The sequence below is a fragment of the Macrobrachium rosenbergii genome, chromosome 10, assembly GCF_040412425.1.
Source record: "Macrobrachium rosenbergii isolate ZJJX-2024 chromosome 10, ASM4041242v1, whole genome shotgun sequence".
Lineage (NCBI taxonomy): Eukaryota > Metazoa > Arthropoda > Malacostraca > Decapoda > Palaemonidae > Macrobrachium > Macrobrachium rosenbergii.
The window spans coordinates 52,909,797-52,929,940 of record NC_089750.1 but is presented as its reverse complement, the minus strand read 5'-3'; the positions used below and the strand labels follow the sequence as shown (position 1 = coordinate 52,929,940).

At 46.9% G+C, this 20,144-nt stretch overlaps 1 long non-coding RNA gene across 1 annotated transcript in view; it reads right to left on the bottom strand.

Moving 5' to 3' along the window:
• LOC136842635 (uncharacterized) overlaps positions 1–19,610 on the bottom strand; it is a 40,291-nt gene extending 20,681 nt beyond the window's left edge. The window contains exon 1 of the long non-coding RNA XR_010854284.1: positions 19,481–19,610. This is a non-coding gene — a long non-coding RNA (uncharacterized lncRNA). The remainder of the gene's footprint in view (positions 1–19,480) is intronic.
• Between the last annotated feature and the right edge of the window lie 534 nt (positions 19,611–20,144).

Below are 20,144 nucleotides of genomic sequence, written 5' to 3'. Positions count from 1 at the left end.
ACGACAAGGCGGCGACACAGGAGATGGAGGCAGCGAAAAAGGCAGGAAGGAGACTTCCTGGACCTCTTGACAGGCAAAGTCAAGTCCTTGCGACGACGAGGCAAGTCCTCTCAGCAATAAAAGAAGACAACTGCGCTGCATCATCCAGCAAAATCTTCTTGAATGGAGAAGAAGTCAAGTCTGGGAGGAGGAACAATCCTGGGAAGGCGATGGCGAGGGGCGCCTTCTTCTTCCCCTCACAGGAGCAAGAAAGGGTTCTCTCACTTAGAAGCGACTGGGCGGCTCAGAAACGTCCTCATCAGGCGAAATCTAGTCCTCTTCCTGCGGAGAAAAGCTTCAAGATAACCAGCAGACGAAGAAGACTGACGAGAAGCGTCCTCTTGAACACAGCTCCTCTTCAGAGGACGAGAGTCCTTACGAGAGTTCCACCCCTTACGAGGGGAGGACGCCTCGGAGGACGAAAAGCAGTCCTTGAGAATGCGCGCCGAAGCACGATCTCTGGCAGCCTGGGAAGCGACAACAGGACCTGCCGAAGGGACGTCAGATCGGTGGGAAGCCCCCGTAACCTTCTTGCGGCTTTCGACATGTCTTCTCCCTGAGTCCTGGGAGTCTGACAGCGGTCCAGGCCTAGAAGCATTATGGGGCCGATCTGACGCCCCCTCCACAACACTGGGGGGAGCACTACACTTCACAGCACTTTGAAGAGATGTCACTTTGTTTTCGAGCGCACGGATGGAATTCATGATCTCCGCCAGGGCCAAACCCTCCGCAGACACAACATCAGGGCCCGAAGGCAAAACCACAGGGACAGGTGCAACATCAACTACATTAGGATTATCAGGAGAGGAAATAACCTGACTCTTGCACACACTCCTGGAGGAAGACCTCCTGACCCTATCACGCTCCAACACATGAACCTCTGAATCATAAGACTTCCAGCTTTCGCATCCGATAAAGGTTCACACTCCTTACATCCAATCATCTATAAGACAAACATGCCCCCTACACCTCAAGCAAACCAAGTGAGGGTCTACCGAAGCTTTCGGTAGCCTCACCTTACAATCACTCATGCAACATACACAGAAACTAACAGGAACTAGAACCAGACATATTTAAAAGAAAGTCATAAGCAAAATCAACAACAGTCCAGAAAAAGCGTGTACCAATCCACAGTCAGATCCAATACCAAAAGTCAGAGAATACTTAGGGTGGGAATATGCAAGTTAGAAATCCAGAGGCGGAGGTACTGTAACAGATGTTAACAGTACCGACGACGAAAATCTGAATAGAAAATGGGAATGGTTCCGATTCCCGCCCTCCCAGCAGCGGGAATGAGTACTAACCACCTGGCCACACTGCGTGTGCCCTTGATTTTGAAATTCTGTCGGATTTCGGAGAAATACAGCTATATATATCTAGCAGGTAAATTGTCATGAACAAAATTACTTCAGTTAATTATGTGACGTAAGGGCTTGCTTTCACTTCATAACAGGAACACTAACTTTTGACTTGGGTTTTGTTGAGGTTCAATTCCTTTGAAGAGAATTTTTCACAACAATTATTGAAAACACACTGGACAAAAAAGATATCAATATCCCCCAGATACAGCATTGGACAAGCACCTTTCATCTGCTAATAAAGGAAATCATATGCAGCACTGTATTTTTTGCAATTCCACTTTCAGTAGGCTGTATGACATCATAAAGGGAAAAATGACTCCCACATTAGAGGAATGTTTAGCACCTTACAAGCTAACAGTAACGTAGGTTTGTAAGGCTGTGAACAAAACTATGACAGTCACTGCACCTAAGCTTGGTATTGGGTTACAGTCAGTACTCTGGATCATAATGTCACTAAAAAGCAACGTGACCAAACATTTGCCTCTGAAATCTAAACATGGAGTGTTTCCAAGGATTCATTCAGAAAAGACAGACCAAAGTAGATGTTACAGTTTAGTATGAAGAAACAATGAGAACAGAAAGGTAAAAGACAATGTGTGTTGAGGGATCACTAAAAGGGGGCCATTATTTGAAGGCTGGGGGTAAAATGGCACCAGCTCTAAGTAGGACTTTCTAAATACTGCTGATCTTTGACGAGTAGGTATTTCACTAATGGTAACAATTACACAAAACATGACAAATACCTAACATTTTTGTAATAGAATCCACTGTAGTTTAACTAAGCCAAGTTTTACGTAGAAAAGACTGGATTTTTGAAAATAGGGAGGTGTTCCAACCTATCAAATAACAAAAATATATATATATCCAAAAAGTCAAACTGTCTTTGATTCAATCTTGCCAAAAATTTAAATGAAGGAAAAAGCTCTACAAAAAACGCAACACAGTGCCAAGAATACACCACTGATTTGGGACCACCTTGATGTGGTGAGGGGGCTCTTGAACCCCAGGAATCTGTTCCCAGGTTTGAGTCCAAGAGTCCCATAGACCATTATATATTTCTTTAAATTAACTTTTGTGGAATTTTCCACTTTTGCCAAAATTTAATGGACCTGATAAACAAGAAAAGATATCACAACTGGGATTGGGTTTATATCCGAAACTAAATAGTGGGAACTGTGGTAGGACCATTAGCTGCCTGATAATGTTTGGACCTGAGAGATACCAGGTGGAACTATTCTTTAGGGCTGGACCACGGATTCCGGTGGGGGGGTCCGGTTCTGGGGATAGGACTCTCGGCATTCTTTCCGGTTTGCCCATAACACGATTAGAGTGGGGATGATAGTATTCTCGTAATACCTTCAGTTCTAGCAAGCAGGTTTGGCTTACACTTGGGCCACTATAATCATGTTATGCCATCCCCTGTGGGGTAGGGTAGGGACACAAACATTCGGGAGTCAGTTCTCACTTGTGCCATTGGTGGAAGAATAATCCCCATGAAAGGCTGATGATATCTTTTTAAGGTTTTCAGGTTTATTACTATTTTTTTTTACCCCTCTCAAATCTTTAGGTCTGGCATTTATAAGGATTTGAGTATCCCTGGACCCTCTGATGGTGCTGTTCTGGCACAGATGATGACCTCTGCACCCACCTTGGAGATTGAAATCTTTCCAAATGTTGATGACTTCACAAAAAATAAACTGACAAAAAGCAGTAATAACAAATATCCTGATCCCCCTCCTGACTTTTCCTCCCCTGGACCCTCTAGCCATGCTTCATTGATGACGACTTCAAGCAAGGACATGGACTTCTCTAAGAAATCTTCATCCAAAATTAAATCCTCAACACAGTCAGGTTGTGTAAAAAATTTGAGAATGCTCCATATTGAAGACTTACCAGTCTGTTGTGATTATGAAATGATCTCGACAGCTCTGAAATCATTTGGAACTGTTGTAGAAATCAGGATGAACTTTATTGATATATTGAATCTAAATGGGAAGCTTGGGTTACCTTTAGTAGCCATGATGAGGCTCAAAGGCTAGTGGTATAATAAGTGCCATACAAATACGTCAAGCTACAGTACGAGAAGTCTTAACAGACAAAGTTCCCATACACATAGACGTTTATGTGCCATCTAAATGGGCTCAGGATAAACCAGAGAGAAGCCAGAATGCAGAAATAAGGACTCCTAAACCTCCTATGTGGGTGGTAGCTTCAGCCAAGGAGGAAAATTAGAACTACTATAAATTTTGCAGGTTTCTTCAGAAAAAGTTGGGAGGAATAAAGAGCAGTGATATTTCTCGTTTTGGGAAGAACACCATTCTTATTCATGCCAAATCCACAACCCAAGCATACATATATGCTGACCTTGTTGGACATAAAAAATGATGAAAAGATTACGAAGATCAAGCCCCACTTAAGCTTTACTTATGGGAGAGGAGTACTATTTGATAAAGACCTTTATGACATGACAGAAGAAGAAATTCTAGAAATGAGTCCCACTTCAGTTTATAGAGTGAAAAAGGTAGCTATTGCCAACATGATCATTTTAACCTTTGTAGACTCTGAAGTACCTTCTCATGTCATATTTGAAAAGGAAAGGGTATGGGTACATCCTTTCCAGCAAAGACCAATACAGTGCTATCACTGCTTTAAGTTTGGCCACCCATCAAAAACTGCAAAAATGATAAAATTTGTATAAATGCTCTGGTGTCCATCATGACGATGAATGTAACAGAAGAGCAAAATGTGTTAATTGTCAACAGGAACATAAATCCAATAACAAAAATTGTGAAATTTACAAATTTGAACTGTCTGCACTAAATAAAGCCAATGCAGAGCATATAAGTGTCGGTTTGGGAAAAAGACAATTAGGTCAACAACCTAGGAGCTATGCTGAAATTCTTAAGCCACAACCCCTATCTACCACTAGGGGTGCAGTGGCAGCCCCCTCTAATGTAGCAGGTGCATCAACCCCTGTGGTAGTGGCCCAGCCATCTGGGTCAGGTGCTCGGCCTGTTGAGGCTAGAGTACAAGCCTCCAAGGAGGATAAGATGGCACTTGACCCATCCACCTTGGAATTGTCTCAGGCAGAGTCTCTGCCTGATTTAATGGAGACTGAGGAGCAAAAGCACCAAAAGAGGAGACGTTCCCGTCATCCTCTCCTCCAATTAAACATGCATCACTTAGTAATGGATACAAAGTACTAAGCTCGATGCAAGAACCCCAGCCTGAATTTAAACAAACTGACAAATGACACCAGTAAATCAACAGATAATAAACCAAACCTGTCAAGACCAGTCCTCTCCAAATCATCTCTTGATGATACTCACAAATAAAAGAGAGTAAATGAGAAGGCTCCATTTAAAGGGCCTTCCACTAAGCCCAAAAAATAGTTTTCACATCAATACTACAATGGAACTGTAGAGGTCTTAGGGCTCGAAGTGAAGAGCTAAAGGGCAATGCTCCATGACCATAGCCCAGGTATTGTGTGTCTTCAGGAAACTAAGCTTGGAAGCATACAATATAATCCTAGGTTAAATTACAGCATATATAACTCTCCACCATCAATCGGAGACAGAGCTAAGGGAGGTGCAGCAACTATTGTGCGTAAGTCATTGCAACACTCCTTGCTATCAATTAATACTCATCTGCAAGCTGTAGCAGTAACTTTCATTTTAGACAGGCAAATTACAGTTTGCTCCATCTATCTTCCTTATGATTTGGATTTCACTTATAATGATATTCATTTACTGATCAATCAGCTTCCTGCTCCTTTCCTCCTCCGCGGTGATTTTAATGCTCACAACCACATATGGTGTGGGAACACGACAGATGCCAAGGGTAGGATGTTGGAGGATATTTATGGATAATCATAATATCATTATACTCAATAATGGAGCCATGACTTACCATAACATCTACTCCAATACTTATTCGGCTATTGATCTGAGCTTTTGAGTGGTCAGTAAATGAAGATGGTTCCTTGACGTTGCAAACAGGTCTATCGACGGCTTTCCCCACAGCTTCCACAGGTTGGTGCACACCCGTGGATTGAGTGTCCATTCTGTCAGTAGGACCTGTTTGCCATGACTCAATTCGTCCACAAGGATGTTCATCCTGCCCTGAATGAAGAGGGTCACTAATTGGGTCTCGTTGCTCCTTGCCCATAAAAGAAAATCTTTTGTCGCTTCGTAGAGTGTAAAAGAATGAGTCCCTCCTTGATTCTTGATATAAGCCAGGGTGGTCATGCTGTCCGAATGGACTGCCACTGTCTTGTTGAAGGTTTGTGTTGCAAAGTATGAATCACTTTTAATTCCTTTATGTTGATGTGGAGGTTTCTTTCTGCAGGCAACCATGTTCCTGAAACCTCCAAATCGTTGAAAAGGGCTCCCCAACCCAGATCCAAAGGGTCTGAGTATAACATTAGATCAGGTTCGCTGGAGCCAGAGACCTTCCTGTCGCAAATCTGTTCTCCGTTAACCACCACTGAAGGTCCTCTTTTATATGGGAAGTGATGTTGAAAACGAACAAGTCCGGGAACAACTTCCTTTTCCAATTTGTCTTTAGGTAAAATTGCAGTACTCTTGTATGTAGTCTGCCTGATGGAATGAACTTCTCTATGGAAAAAAGGGTTCCCAGAAGACTTATCCACTTGTTGGCTGAGCACAAGGGGCAAGTTACGAAGTCCTGGACTTTTCTGCGACAATTTAGGATCCTTTGTTGGGATGGAAAACCCCGAAAACTCAGAGTCTATCACTGTCCCCAAATATAGGATAGACTGAGTCGGGACTAGCTTTGACTTCTTGAAGTTTGTTAGAAGGCCTAATTCTTGAGAGAGACGAAGCGTTTTCTGTACATCCTCCGTGCAGAGATCTTGAGGGGGAGCGTAGGAGTCAGTCATCCAGGTACAGAGAGATGTTTATCCCCATAAGATGTAGCCATTTCGATAGGGGAGCGAGTACTCAGGTAAAAACTTGAGGGGCTGTGGAGAGTCCGTGGCAGAGCCCAAAACTGGAAGACTTTGTCCTGGAACACGAACCTCAGGTACTTCCTGAAGTCTGGGTGAACTGGAACATGGAACTAAGCATCTTGCATGTCAATCATAACCATCCAGTCTCCTTCATGGAGGTTCAGGGCACTGACGTCCAGGACAGGTCTCCATCCTCCTGATGACTTGTTCACATCTTCGACTAATTCCACGGCTTTCTTTTCTAGAAGGGCTGATACTTCCTCAGATAGGGCCGAAAATCTCTGTTGAGTCTACCGAATAGGCTGTTAAGCTGATGGGAGAGGTTACTAAGAGAGGTTTCTCCCTGAAAGGGATAGCATAGCCTTCTTTCAATACTTTCAGCACCCACAGCTCCACATTTTTCTTGTTCCATTCTGTCCAGAAATGGGAAAGTCTTGCTCCCACTGGAACACGGAGGACAGAAGACTCATTTTCGAGGTGCTGGCTTGTTAATGGACTTCTTGGCTGGTCTGGAAGTTCAAGGTTGGCTCTACATCATGACTGGAAACGGCCTCTGGAACTTCGAAAGGGCTGTTGCTGCAAGGGCGACGGCATTCTGGTAGAAGTGTTGGAAGCAGTGGCTTGTGCGGGGAACTTAAGTCCTTCTGGTGGATTGAATGAGGAGGTCCTGAGTCGACTTCTTCTGTAGCTCTACTGACACCCGCTCCAGGGTGTCCTGCAGGAACAGACTATTATTGTCCAGGGGGGCAAACAGAAGCAAAGACCATTGTGATGGGGTGACTCCCTTCGCTGCAAACAAGCACCACAAGTCTCGTTTCTTGAGGACTCCTGTCATGAAAATGGTTGCTAGTTCTAGTGCTCCATCTCTTACGGGTCTGTCAGCGCACCCCAGCAATCCCAGCCAATCCGATGCGAAGTTTTCTTGAAGGGACGTACAGTCTTCAGTTTTCTTGGCTGGAGCCCCTACCATCCAATCCAAAAAACTTTATCGAGCCAAAGTTGAAGCGGCGCCAACGAGGGATCTTGGATCACAGACGGAAATTCTCTTTAAGAATCAACAGTAGGGAGAGCTTTGAGAGGCTGGATGCACGGGCGTTGGGCGCCCACTCGCTGTCAAAGCAGATACTGACTCCCGCGACTCCTTTGAAGCAGTCGCGGTACTCGTGGACACTTGGTGCCCCAAAGATGGGCGCTCGGCGAACTGACGTTGAAACTCCGAGTGGTCATACACTGGTTCTTCTAACCCGGAATCTGGGCACTCACGGACTGGGAAGGCTGAAATTGCGCGCTCATGCGATGGGCGCTCAGCTGAAGTACGCTCATATGGTTTGTACTTGGACACTTGGCGCTGCAAAGACGGACTGGCACACATTCTTTTGGGGTCGGAACCCACTTTCGCACCTGAATGGGAGAGAGAATCTCTCGCTGGCGACTCTTAAAAACTACAAGAAGGCAGAGGGCTACGTTCTCTCTCTGCCGCTCGCTTACGAGGCGGTGCGAATCTGAATCCAAGGAAGCGCCTGGCCTTTTCAATGGCCTCGATACTTTCATGAAACGTCTCCTGCGCTTCTTTGATGTGGGAGAATGTGATTCACTTGAGGATAGGGCATGCATATCCTTACGAACACCTTTCCAATGGCGTTCTTCCGCAGCCTGGGATCGAACAACAGGCTCGGATGAGGTGACGACTGCTCGTGGGCAAACCCCACCAACCTCCCTTGGACTGCCAGTTTGCTTCCTCCCAAGTGAACAAGGGCTCCACTGACATATCACTTGACAATACGCTATTAAACTTGTCCATTAGGACCTTAACAGAATTCCCCATCTGGGAAACAGTATTGACGAGTAAATTAAACTTTTGATCTACCCATGCTTCTAAACTGGCAATAGCATTGGGTTCAGCAAAATGAGAGCTAGGTAATAGAGTGACAGGAAAAGCTAGAGTACTGGAAATGGGAGAAAGCTGTCCCAGGTGTCGAAGGGATAGGCATAACATCGATAATAACCCCTGGACCTGTACTAGTGAAAGCCTTAGCTTCGGCCCTAGCTGTAGCTTCTCTAATTTGGTCACGCTGCAATTTGTCCAAGTGTGTTAGTAAAGTCTCCCATTTCCACCTATCCCAGTCCTTACATTCATCACAATTCAAATCTGGAGAAATCTGTTCCATACAAGTACTGTACTACAAATGGTATGTGAGTCATATTTGGCAAAAGTGATTCTAGTTTTGCAACCTTTGCTGCAATACCTAGTGCTGGATAAACTAGTCAGACATAATGGTCAAAACAAGTCACAATCGAAGATATAAATCCAAATTCTGGCTAAGCTAAATAGCTGCGCTACCAAAAGCAAAGAGTACTTCACCAAAGACGATCTCCGACCATCCGGCAAAAAAGAATCAAGAGCTGCTAATAACTGGTGTTCAGTCATTAACCAGCAGAAATTAATTGAGCTCTTTAGCTATGGTTTACCTATTCTTCCCTGAAAGTGGGCGGGGCAGCATACCTACACCCAAAACAAAAGAGCACTAACACGAATTTTGAATTTTGAGCTGCCGTGTAAAGCAGAAACTATAGCTATGTAATTATCTGGTAAGTTACTTATATAAAATTTGAATTTTTAAGCCACCGTGGTTAGGAACCAATAGCTTTGTAATTATTTGGTAAGTTACTTAAGGAGATATTGCTTGGGCTGCCGCATTATTTGACCCTCCAAAAGATCTTTCCTAATGTATCCAATTAGAAAGTCAGCCAACTTTCATTAATAAAATGAGAATACCTCTGAAGAACAGAAGAATTCTTTTGTACTATTGACTTTGCTTTTAACATGCAACAGCACCTTGCAGGGTATAGTATTTGAAAACCCTTATCTGAAACTTAGCCCCTCTCCTCACTGACAATTATTTGGGTTAAAGGGAGGATGGCATGTAAATTGTGAAACGGGAGAAAAATAATTACAATAAATAAGGTGTTAAAATTACCATAAATAAGGTGTTAATCTAATCTGATTTTTGTTTAACTACCCTAAATTATTCTTATAGACTATTGTAGCATTCCCAACTTTTCATAAAAGCACTGTATCTTGCCTACCGTAAGGGAGAGACGTCAGTGATTTATCCTATGCACAAAAATCTCACAGAGGTTCTCTTCTTTGGTACTAGTATTATCCTTAACATCATCTGGGTGCCATGAATATTGCAAATCTATTACTGGGGCAAATTCCACCTAGCCATAATTAACAGGTTTGGTTTGGTTTATGAAATTTAAGCTGTCAAGCAAAGCACTGGGGTTAAAAACAGCTTATATTATGAATCATTGCCTGGCTTACTGTGCGTAAATTTGAACCAAAGTTTATATGCAAGCTATAACTCTAGAAAATGTAGTCTTAGGAGGTAAAAATGTTTGAGAGGTTTAATGCCATTTCAATATTCCATAAGTTAAAATTGTAGAACTATAGTATAACTCTGCACGGCTTATTGCCTTGGTAATTGAGTTTTCCTATGGTATTTTGGTTGCTTATCAAGAATTTACCATTATTTTTTAGCAGTCAACTGTAATTAACCTCAGAACTGATATGTTATTGTATGCTGGCCACCCTGGAATGCTATCGCTCATGTGCAGTGTTATGGGGGAACTTTTGGTAAAAAGTATAATTTCCTTCACTGGGGGGGTCCAGGGGCTGGAGCCTCCAAACTAAATAACATGGCCTACTAGATTAGGTTAGTATAGTTACTTTTATAACAGGTTTCCTTAGCCAATCCCTTCTTGAACATATGGCTCCCATATGCCTTATGTATGCATGGAACCATTCCAGGGTGGCCATCACCGTGTTTTACCCCACCAAAAATAACAATTTTTAAAAGTAAATTGTATTTTTCCTAACTAGGCTATACAAACCCGAGGTCCTTTACATTAGGAATTACTTTCAGGCATAGGCTGGAAACGGCTGTTGAACTTCAAACAAGGTGGTTAGGCAGTTAACTACTGTCTGGGAGGCGGGAGTACCACCTGCCCGGATGTAAACATTCCAATTTGCCTTTTGGCCCAGGTATCAGATTGAGGGGTGGCATGAGGTGGGTATAAAGTGTAAAGGACCTCGGGTTTGTATAGTTAGGAAAAATACAATTTACTTTTAAAAATTGTTATTTGTTCCGACACAATATACAAACCCTCGGTCCTTTACATTAGGAGACTTACCGATTGGAGGGAGGAATCTGATTAAGTCTCTATGAACTGACTGGAGTTCACCACCTTGTCTTCCCTTCCTGGTCGTAAAAGCGAGGAAGGGAAAAAACTGCCTCTGACAAAAGATCGGGTTATAAGAAACGCAGGATCAGTTGTCAGACTTCTCGGTCCCTTTGCATGAAAGAGGAAGACGTCAGTTCATGCAAAGTAGGCTAGGAAGAATTTGACGTCGGATGACATAAAGGCAAATACAAGCACTGGGTTTGTCTTACAGTCATGGTCTCCTTCCTCCCCTTGCAAGAGAAAGGAGTGGGGTTGCTTGGAAGAAAGAACGGGAGTGCCCGTTATGTGCTTACCTGCATCGACCGCCAGATCCAGCTTGTAACAGCACGTCCGCTCCCTGCCCGTGGGAAGAGAGCCAGGATGGGGGGAAGGAAGAGAGGCCAGTCACTCCACATTCATTCTCCCAAGGACCGGAACCGTGCGTCAGGGACCGAAGGATTCTGAGTCTTCGCTACGAAATCTGGGATGAAATCGAGCGTAACTGATCCCCATCCCCTAAAGTGTTTAACATCAAAGGAAAGTCCGTGAAGTTCGCCCACTCTCTTCGCCGATGCCACGGCTAGCAAGAAGACGGTCTTGAGGGTCAGATCCCTGTCTGACGACTCTCGTAAGGGCTCGTATGGTGCACAAGTCAGGCTCCTCAGGATGAGAGTCACATCCCATGCAGGGGTCCTGAGATCCCTGGGTGGGCAAGACCTTTTGAAGCTTCTCATCAGTAGAGAGATCTCAAAAGAGGAGATGTCTACTCCTTTCAGCCGTAAGACTAGGCCGAGTGCGGCGCGGTAGCCTTTCACGGCTGAAACGGAAAGAAGCTTCTCTCGGCGAAGGAAGACGAGGAAGTCCGCGACCTGCTGAACAGAGGCTCCAATCGGAGAGATACCCCTTCGACGACACCAACCACAGAAGACGGACCACTTTCCCTGGTATACCGCTGCGGAGGATCGTCTGAGGTATCCTGCCATCTCTGTTGCTGCGCAATGCGAAAAGCCTCTTGCTCGCAAGAGACGGTGGATAACCTCCAGCCATGAAGACACAGGGAATGCACTGCCAGGTGGAACCGCTCTACATGGGGTTGACGCAGCAGGTTGGGCCAGGGGGGAATCTCTCTCGGCGCCTCGGAGAGAAGAGCTAGCAGGTCCGGATACCAAACGGCCTGGGGCCATTTGGGTGCCACCAGAATCATTCTGAGATTCGGGGTGATCATCGCTCGGCTGATCACTCGGCGAATCAGACAGAATGGCGGGAAGGCGTACACGTCGAGGTTGTTCCACGGATGCTGGAACGCGTCCTCTGCAGCGGCCCATGGGCCAGGCACAACAGAACAGAAGACCTGGAGCTTTCTGTTGTGCTGGGTGGCGAACAGATCGATGACTGGACACCCCCACAGATCGAACAGCCTTTCCGCTATCTCCTGGTGGAGAGACCATTCGGTCCCTACCACCTGGTTCTGGCGGCTGAGCTTGTCTGCCACGACATTCCTCTTGCCTGGAATGTACCTGGCTGACAGCTCTACCGAGTGGGCCGTGGCCCACTCGTGCACCTGCATCATCAACTGATGAAACTGGCAGGACATCAGGCCCCCCTGCTTGTTGACGTATGCCACTACCGTGGTATTGTCGCTCATCAGTACCACGGAGTGTCCCATCACTCGATCCCTGAACTCTTGGAGGGCCAGAAAGGCCGCCTTGAGTTCTAGGATGTTGATGTGAAGGTGCTTGTCGTCTCGGTGCCACACTCCCTAAGTCAGCAACTCCTCCAGGTGTGTGCCCCATTCCTCGGTCAATGCGTTCAAGAACAGAAGCATGTCCGGTGGGGGAGTATGCAGGGATACTTCTATCAAGAGGTTCCTGTTGTCTGTCCACCAGCGAAGGTCCTCCCTCACCTCCTCGGAAAGAGGGATGAGGAAGGACTGGGGGTCTTGGGACTGGGACCAATACTCCTTTAGTCTCCACTTAAGAGACCGCAGGTGAAGACGCCCATGAGGTACTAGCTTCTCCAAAGACGCCAGGTGACCGATGACGACTTGCCATTGCCGGGCTGGCTGCTCCTGTCGTGACAGGAACAGTTGTGCTGCCTGCCTGAACTTGCTGATACGAGAGTCCAAGGGAAAGAGTTTCGCTGCCACCGTGTCTATCAGCATGCCCAGGTACTTTATCCTCTGCTTGGGTGTGAGGAGCCGATCCCTGTCCTGTAGCATCTGCGAGCAAGAGCCTGCCAGGACTAGCCAGTCGTCGAGATACCTCAGTAGACGTATCCCGTGCGAGTGGGCCCAAGATGACACGAGAGAGAAGACTCTCGTGAACACCTAGGGAGCGGTCGAGAGCCTGAAACAAAGTGCCCCGAACTGGAAGACCGTCTCCCCGAGGACAAAGTGGAGGTACTTGCGAGAGGACGGATGAATGGGTATTTGAAAATACGCATCCTTCAGGCCCACCGTAAGTAAGAAGTCGTTCTTCCTGATGGAGGCCAGCACAGATTGCGCTATTTCCATCGTGAACCGAGTCTGGTGAACGAAATGGTTCAGGGGAGAGAGGTCTATGACCGGTCTCCATCTCCCTGAGGCTTTCTCCACAAGAAAGACATGGCTGTAAAAGCCTGGGGACTGGTCCAACACGACTTCTACAGCACCCTTGCTCAGCATGGCTTGCACTTCTTGCTGTAGTGCGGTGTCCTTCGATGATCCTGGAACATAGGTTTGGAGATGGACCGGAGAGTAGGTGAGGGGAGGCTGAGACTCGAAGGGTAGTAGATATCCCTCCCGAAGGACATCCACTATCCAGGTCTCGGCTCCATGTCGCTGCCATGTTGCCCAATGGCTCGACAGGCAACCCTCCAACCTTCGGCAGCTTTTTGGGGGGAACGTCGCCCCTAGCGTTTTCCCTTCTTCGTCTTCCCTTTGCCCCCTTAACCGGCTTGGAAAGTGGGCTGAAAAGGGTGGGAGGGACCCCCCCTTCTCGAGGAAGAAGAAGGCTGGGTGTTTCCTCGGGTCCCCTTCGATGACTGGGACTTCTTAGGGGCCGAGGAAGTGCCAACCTGGCTCGAAGACCTGGCCGCAGTGGGATGAGAAGACCCGTAAGTCTTGGCCACTGCCTGGTGGACAAGCCGGTTGCTGTGATCGGCCTGGCGCTTGTCTACTGCGGTGTCCACCAGCTCTCTAGGGAAGAGAGAGGAGGAACCCAGCAACAGTCCATTCCTGAGGGCGATTGCTGATTCGGGACCTACAGACCTGGAGAAGTGAGAGAGAACGGCATCTCTTCGTTTCAGAACCAGGTTTGCCCACAGATTCGCAGTCTGGTGGGTGAGGCAGGAAATAGCCCTACCCCCGACTGACACAGTCTCCCAAAGATGGAGTTCTCCCCAGGTAAGATAGAGCCCGAGGAAGAAGCTACCCTCGATACTGTGAAGGACCACAGATCAAGCCAGGAGACTGCTTGGAAGGCCGCCATGGCGGTGGCTTCCAGGGTTGCAGCTTCTTGCTGGGAGAGGGAGACACTCTCACCAGTAAGTTGTTGCAATGTCAGACCCGGATCCAGACTAGTCAGGTCTGGGTCAACCTGCTTGGTCAGCAATGCCCCTCCAGCTGTAGTATAGAAGCACTTCTGGCGAGGCAGGGGGGGGGGGGGGGGCTTGTCCGAGTGGCTCGAACGAAGTGAGCTGTCTTGCCCAGACACAAGACTGTTCACTTGGTCAAGGACCCCCTTGGCAAGCGTGGACCACGGTAGCCCCACCGAAGCCTTGGGTTCCTTCTTAGGTCCCCAAAAGGATTCGAGGCGCGATGGACGATCCACAGAAGAAGCCGTGGTTCCTTCCCCGAGGTCATTGTGCTGACGAATCAGCGTGATAACCTCTGCAAAGATCCTCTGTATTTCAGGAGTGTCCGCATCCTGGGGCAGAGGACCCTCGAGTCCTTCCAGGGTGCGTTCCTCCCGATCTACTCTCCCTGCAGGAGAGAGAACCTCAGCAGACCCCCGTGACCCTTCCTGGACAACATGGCCGTAAGACCTGGTCGAGCCAAGGACCGAGCCAGGTTCATACGCCCACGAGGTAGAACTCTGGGGAGACAACTCGCCGGAGTCCTTCCTGTCCGACTAGCGCCCCCTGGAAGAAGCTGAAGGGGCGGAGGGGACAGGTGAGGAGGATCGGGTGCTCCCACTGGCTTTGCTGGCAGAACCAACAGAGGCAGCGGGCCGGGAGTGGTCACCAACCCGCGGTGGTGATGGCAGCCCGGGTCGAGGAGACTGCTTTCGCCTAGGAGAAGCAATCTCCCGAGGAGAGCGGAGCGGCTCGCGAGAGCCGAGCCGCGTGCTCGCCTCCCCCAAGCCAGGCTGGCCACGTGGACGTGGCCGGGGACTGGGAGGAGTCGAACGTGCGGCTGGCTGGCGCGAGCTTGCGCTGTCCTCTGGACGCGCCCCAGTCTTCTTCGAGGCCGTAGCCTCTCGGGAAGACTGAGCAGGGGACCTCTTCTCCACCTCTCCTGACATTCGCGAAGCGCTATCCCGAGAACCTGACTTGGCACTCACAGGAGTACCAGCAGGAAGAGCCAGGGCACCTGCATGCCTGGGCTCTTTCTCTCGCCCCACGCCCTGGTCCGTACGGAGAGGAGTTTCTCCTGTATAAGACTGGGGTACCCAGGTCCTCCTTGGGGACCCGGGTACTCGGAGCAACTAGCGAACGAGTGTCAGACGCAGACTCGCTGGCCTTTGAAGCAGGTTTCTTAGGCACAGCGGGGGGGGGGGGGTGCAGACCTTGGTCTGCACGGCCTTGGCCCCCGATGTGACTGACCCAGAGGCCAGGGCAGCGGTTCCCTGATCTGAGGCTCGGGAAGAGCCGACGAGAGATCTCACTGCCTTCCCTGTGGAAGGAGGCAGACCCTTCGAAGCCTCAGTGCGAGGTTTCCTGGGGGGGGAGAGGCAGGCTTCTTCTTCTTCGGCTGCGAAGCCTCGGAAGGAGAAGCAGAAGAGGCAGCAGACGAAGAAGATGACGATGATGAAGACGAAGATGACAACACCTTCCTAGACCTCTTCTTCTTCTTCTTCATCATCAGCTTCAGGATGGCTGGTAAGTCCCCAAACCAGGTAGGCACAGTCGAAGACTCAGGAACGGCAGGAGGGGCTGCAGCAGAAGGCACATCCCGGGAAGAGACCGCGGAGCTCGGGCCAGCACTTAACTGGGTGGGAGCAACCGCGCATCGGCCAGGAACAAAAGTGGGCGGGGCCGGGAATGCAGGCGCCGCCCCTCCCGCGTGGGTAGTCATGTCAGGCCGCGCCAGAGTCGATGGAATGGGGAGAGGAACAGACGAAGGGCCGGGATGGAAAGTGAAGTGAGGAACTGCGGTCGTGGATGAGCCAGGGTCAGCAACGGGGGCAGCGACTGTCACGTATGGAAAGGATGACATCACCATGTAGGCAGGGCTTGCTCGCGTGAACAGGGCCAGGAAGCCAGGCGGCAGTGGTACTGCGTGTTGCACGCCAGGGGAAGCCGAGACCTGGGTATCTAGGTGCGAGGCTACCGATACCGGGAGCTGCGCAAACCTGGACATGGTGACGGTTGTTGTAGTGGCTGTCGTTGCTGAGTGAGTGGTCACTGGAGTGGTGGAGAGATGAGGTGCCAGTCCCTCCAGTGATGTGCCAGGTAGGCCCAGGTGTAGCCAGGTTAAGGCCGAGTCCGTAGCCTGGCTATCCAGCCCGAGACCTGAAGCAAAAGTCGGGTTAGAGCGGGAAGCCTCCACTCTGGAGGAAAAAACTCCAGAACTCCAGAACGGGAAGAGACCTCCGAGAGGATGTCCCGGTCCAACTCTCCCCCACACCCTTCCACAAACGATGAAACGAAAGAGGAAGGGGAGGGGGAGTCCTCACCCGAGGGAGAGGGAGCAAGAAGGGGAAGCTCGCTGGGAGGGAGAAACGAACCCAACACATTCGCCACCAATGGAGTCATCGGGGGCGTATTTCCCTCGGACGACTCCCTGGTAGGCTTACGACGGTAACGTCTCCTCCCCTCGAACTTCCTCCATTGCTCGGGGGACCAAGAGCAATACTCACTACAGGGAGCATCGTGCGAACACACACGCCCCCTGCAAGATGGGCAGAGAGCCTGTGGGTCCGCATCGACGCTAGATTGAAAAAGAGTTACATTTTTTTCCCTCCTACCCCGGGACATACACGCTGGGGATAGGAAGGCTTGGTTGGTTTGTCCATGATCAAAACAAAAAGTAAGATTTCCCACCAAACTGATGAAAAAAGAGCAGTCAGGCAGAGAGCGACGAAGAACAACGTCCGTGCGCTACGACGGCCGAAAGCAAATTGGAATGTTTACATCCGGGCAGGCGGTACTCCCGCCTCCCGGACAGTAGTTAACTGCCTAACCACCTTGTTTGAAGTTCAACGGCCGTTTCCATCCTACGCCTGAAAGTAATCCCTAATGTAAAGGACCGAGGGTTTGTATATTGTGTCGGAACAAACCCCCTGTTCCCAAAGGGTCCCTGATACAGGTGTTAGATCAATGATAACTGAGAGCCAATAAACAACACTAATTCCATCATTAGCAACACTACAAGTATAGGAAAACTCAATTTCCAAGGCAATAAGCCATGCGGAGTTGTTCTATAGTTTTACCATCAAAATATCTGGGGGACTCTTGGGAACAAAGACCCCTTATTGGTTAGGTTAGGTAGAAAATAGAGCACGTGGAATTAGGTTAATTTATGATTGATGGGCTAATAGGCATTTCAGACAACAATTTAACAAGAACCTGAAACTCTTGACAAATGTTATTGTCACAGAATATCTGCCCTGATTTTGTATGCAGTTGTTTATGAAACTTTGCTTCTATTTTAACAGGAAGGCTAACATTTATATTCAAGTATAAGCTAATCAAACAATCTGAGAATGAATTGATCCACAATTTTTCTCTGCTTAAAAACACCACAAGCACCATTTATTCTAGGAAAATATTTACTTTAATACCACAACCATTCCCATGGGTAATACCTTATGTTTAGTACTAGCTCCATGGGAATGGAGGCTAAATAAAAAAAAAATACTATCTCGATAACAGTAAACTTGCGTTACATTTTTTTATGATTTTCATATTGACCACATTAACGGCACAACATAAGTCCAAAATGAGCTGGGCTATGGTAAAAAGCAAATAATACTCTAGGCCTATGTTTAATGCAGCACTGTGGCCATCCTTAGTAAATCATGGAACGGTTCCGTGTATGCACATGTCATCAGGGAGCCATATGTTCAAGAACGGATGGCTAAGGAAACCCATTTGGTTAGATCTAAGTACTGTAGTAGCTCTGCGGTGACGATTTCCTTCTAACTTGACATTTTCTAAAGTTTTTTGGTTGCTAATTATGGATTTACCTTCAATTTTTGCTGCACAAATGTAATTAACCCCTGAAGTCCATCCAACAAAGAGTTTTGGTAGAACTATATAGTAGCTCCGTGGCAGCAACTGCCTTCTAACTTAACTTTTTCTACAGTGTTTTGGTTGCTAATTATGAATTTACCTTCAATTTTTGGCGCTCGAGTGTAATTAACCTGTAATTAAACCCTGAAGTCCATCCAACAAGGGATTTCCATACGCCATCTTCACAAGACAGAGCACGGCTACGTCTGTTTCGAACGGTTCATATCCTGTCCGGCAAGTGCAATAACTTGTTAACGTATAGGTACCCAACCCTCCACGTCCGGGCCAGTGCTAAACACGGCGAAGGGACATTCCATTTGGCCGACAACAAACAGATGGGTATTATTTTACTTATGGACATTAATTGCTTTCTACATAAAATATAGGTTTTTCTGTTGTATTATGATGTGATTTGAATGATTTTGAGGTTTATTTCCATCGCAAATGAATACTTATCCTTCCCCGGCAAATGATATACTGTATACAAAATTAATAAAATTACGACTTGTCAGAATACTGCACCCCCCTCTCCATAGCTAATACGGCAAAACTGTAATCAGTAAACACAGTTTTGCCGTATTAGCTATGGAGAGGGGGGGGGGTGCAGTATTCTGACAAGTCGTAATTTTATTAATTTTGTATACAGTATATCATTTGCCGGGAAGGATAAGTATTCATTTGCGATGGAAATAAACCTCAAAATCATTCAAATCACATCATAATACAACAGAAAAACCTATATTTTATGTTGAAAGCAATTAATGTCCATAAGTGAAATAATACCAACAGATGCATTGCCAGTATCAGAACCCCTAAAAGTATAGAAAAAACCACCTGAAAAGGTAAAAACAGGCACAGAGCTAGTACTGTCTATAGAATTACCGGAGTTTCCATACGCGATCTTCACAAGACAGAGCACGGGTACATCGGTTTGGAACCGTTCATACCCCATCCGGCAAGTGCAATAACTTGTTAACGTACGGGTACCGCCACCCCTGCTCGGGCCAGTACTAAACACGGCAAAGGGACATTCCATTTGGCCGACAACAAACAACTGCACCGCCAATATCAGAACCCCTAAAAGTGTAGAAAAAACCAGTTTCCAAGGTAAAAACAGGCACGGAGCTAATACTTAGAATTAACCCTATTTGGCTATAAAAGGCACTTAACTAACCTAACCTGCTCTAACGTAGGCCTAAACCTCGGTGAACTAAAGTCCACCTTTAACCAAAAGCTCCTTAACACTGCACAAGCGTGACAGCATTCCAGGATGGCAAGCGTTCAACTTCTGAGGTTAATTACAGTCGACCGACAAAAAATAACGGTTAATTCTTAATAAGCAACCAAAATACTATAAGAAGAATGAATTTCCATAGTAATACCCTAGCCTCTACGGAGCTCTTGCTTAATTCTACCCTAAATGACTTCCCATCAAACAAGACAAAAATCTTACCTCACGAAATTATAAATATGTCTGCAACAATATGAGGAAGGATGTGTAATTTTAAAACCAACGAACAAGGCGGTACATGCACGAACACAAACATACAAGAACGTTGTTAGCCTGAACATCATACATGACGTTTAACAGGATTGCCAACATTCTTGACACTCGCCATGCTGAATACATACAACTTTTACGCAAAATGTAAAATATAAAAGATACTATAGTAATATTTTTTAGGAGAAATGCATCTATGATAAAAAAAATCACTTATTATTAGCTTTATCCTTCATAATGACTAAAAGTCACATCTTTAACACTAGAGTAGACAGGGAAGGCTCATTTAGTAACCCCATCAAAAGAAAATTCAATTGAAATTTTGTCTACATAAATACTCTTGATAAAATTTTCAAAGCCTAGAGAAAATTGCTTAGTAAAATGAAATCATGCAATGCAATGTATTGCAGTCTTCTTTTTTTAACGTGCTTTTTTCCTTTTTTTGTATGGGGTAAGCAAGATGGCTTCTTTTGAAGGACTTTGATTTGGCTTTGGGGTAGACCGTAGTCTCGATCGGCTGCCCAGTGCATTGCATCGCAGTGCCGTTCTTTTAAATACAAGAGTAGTCACATAATACCATTGGAACATAGGTTTATCATCATTCTCTGCTTAAACC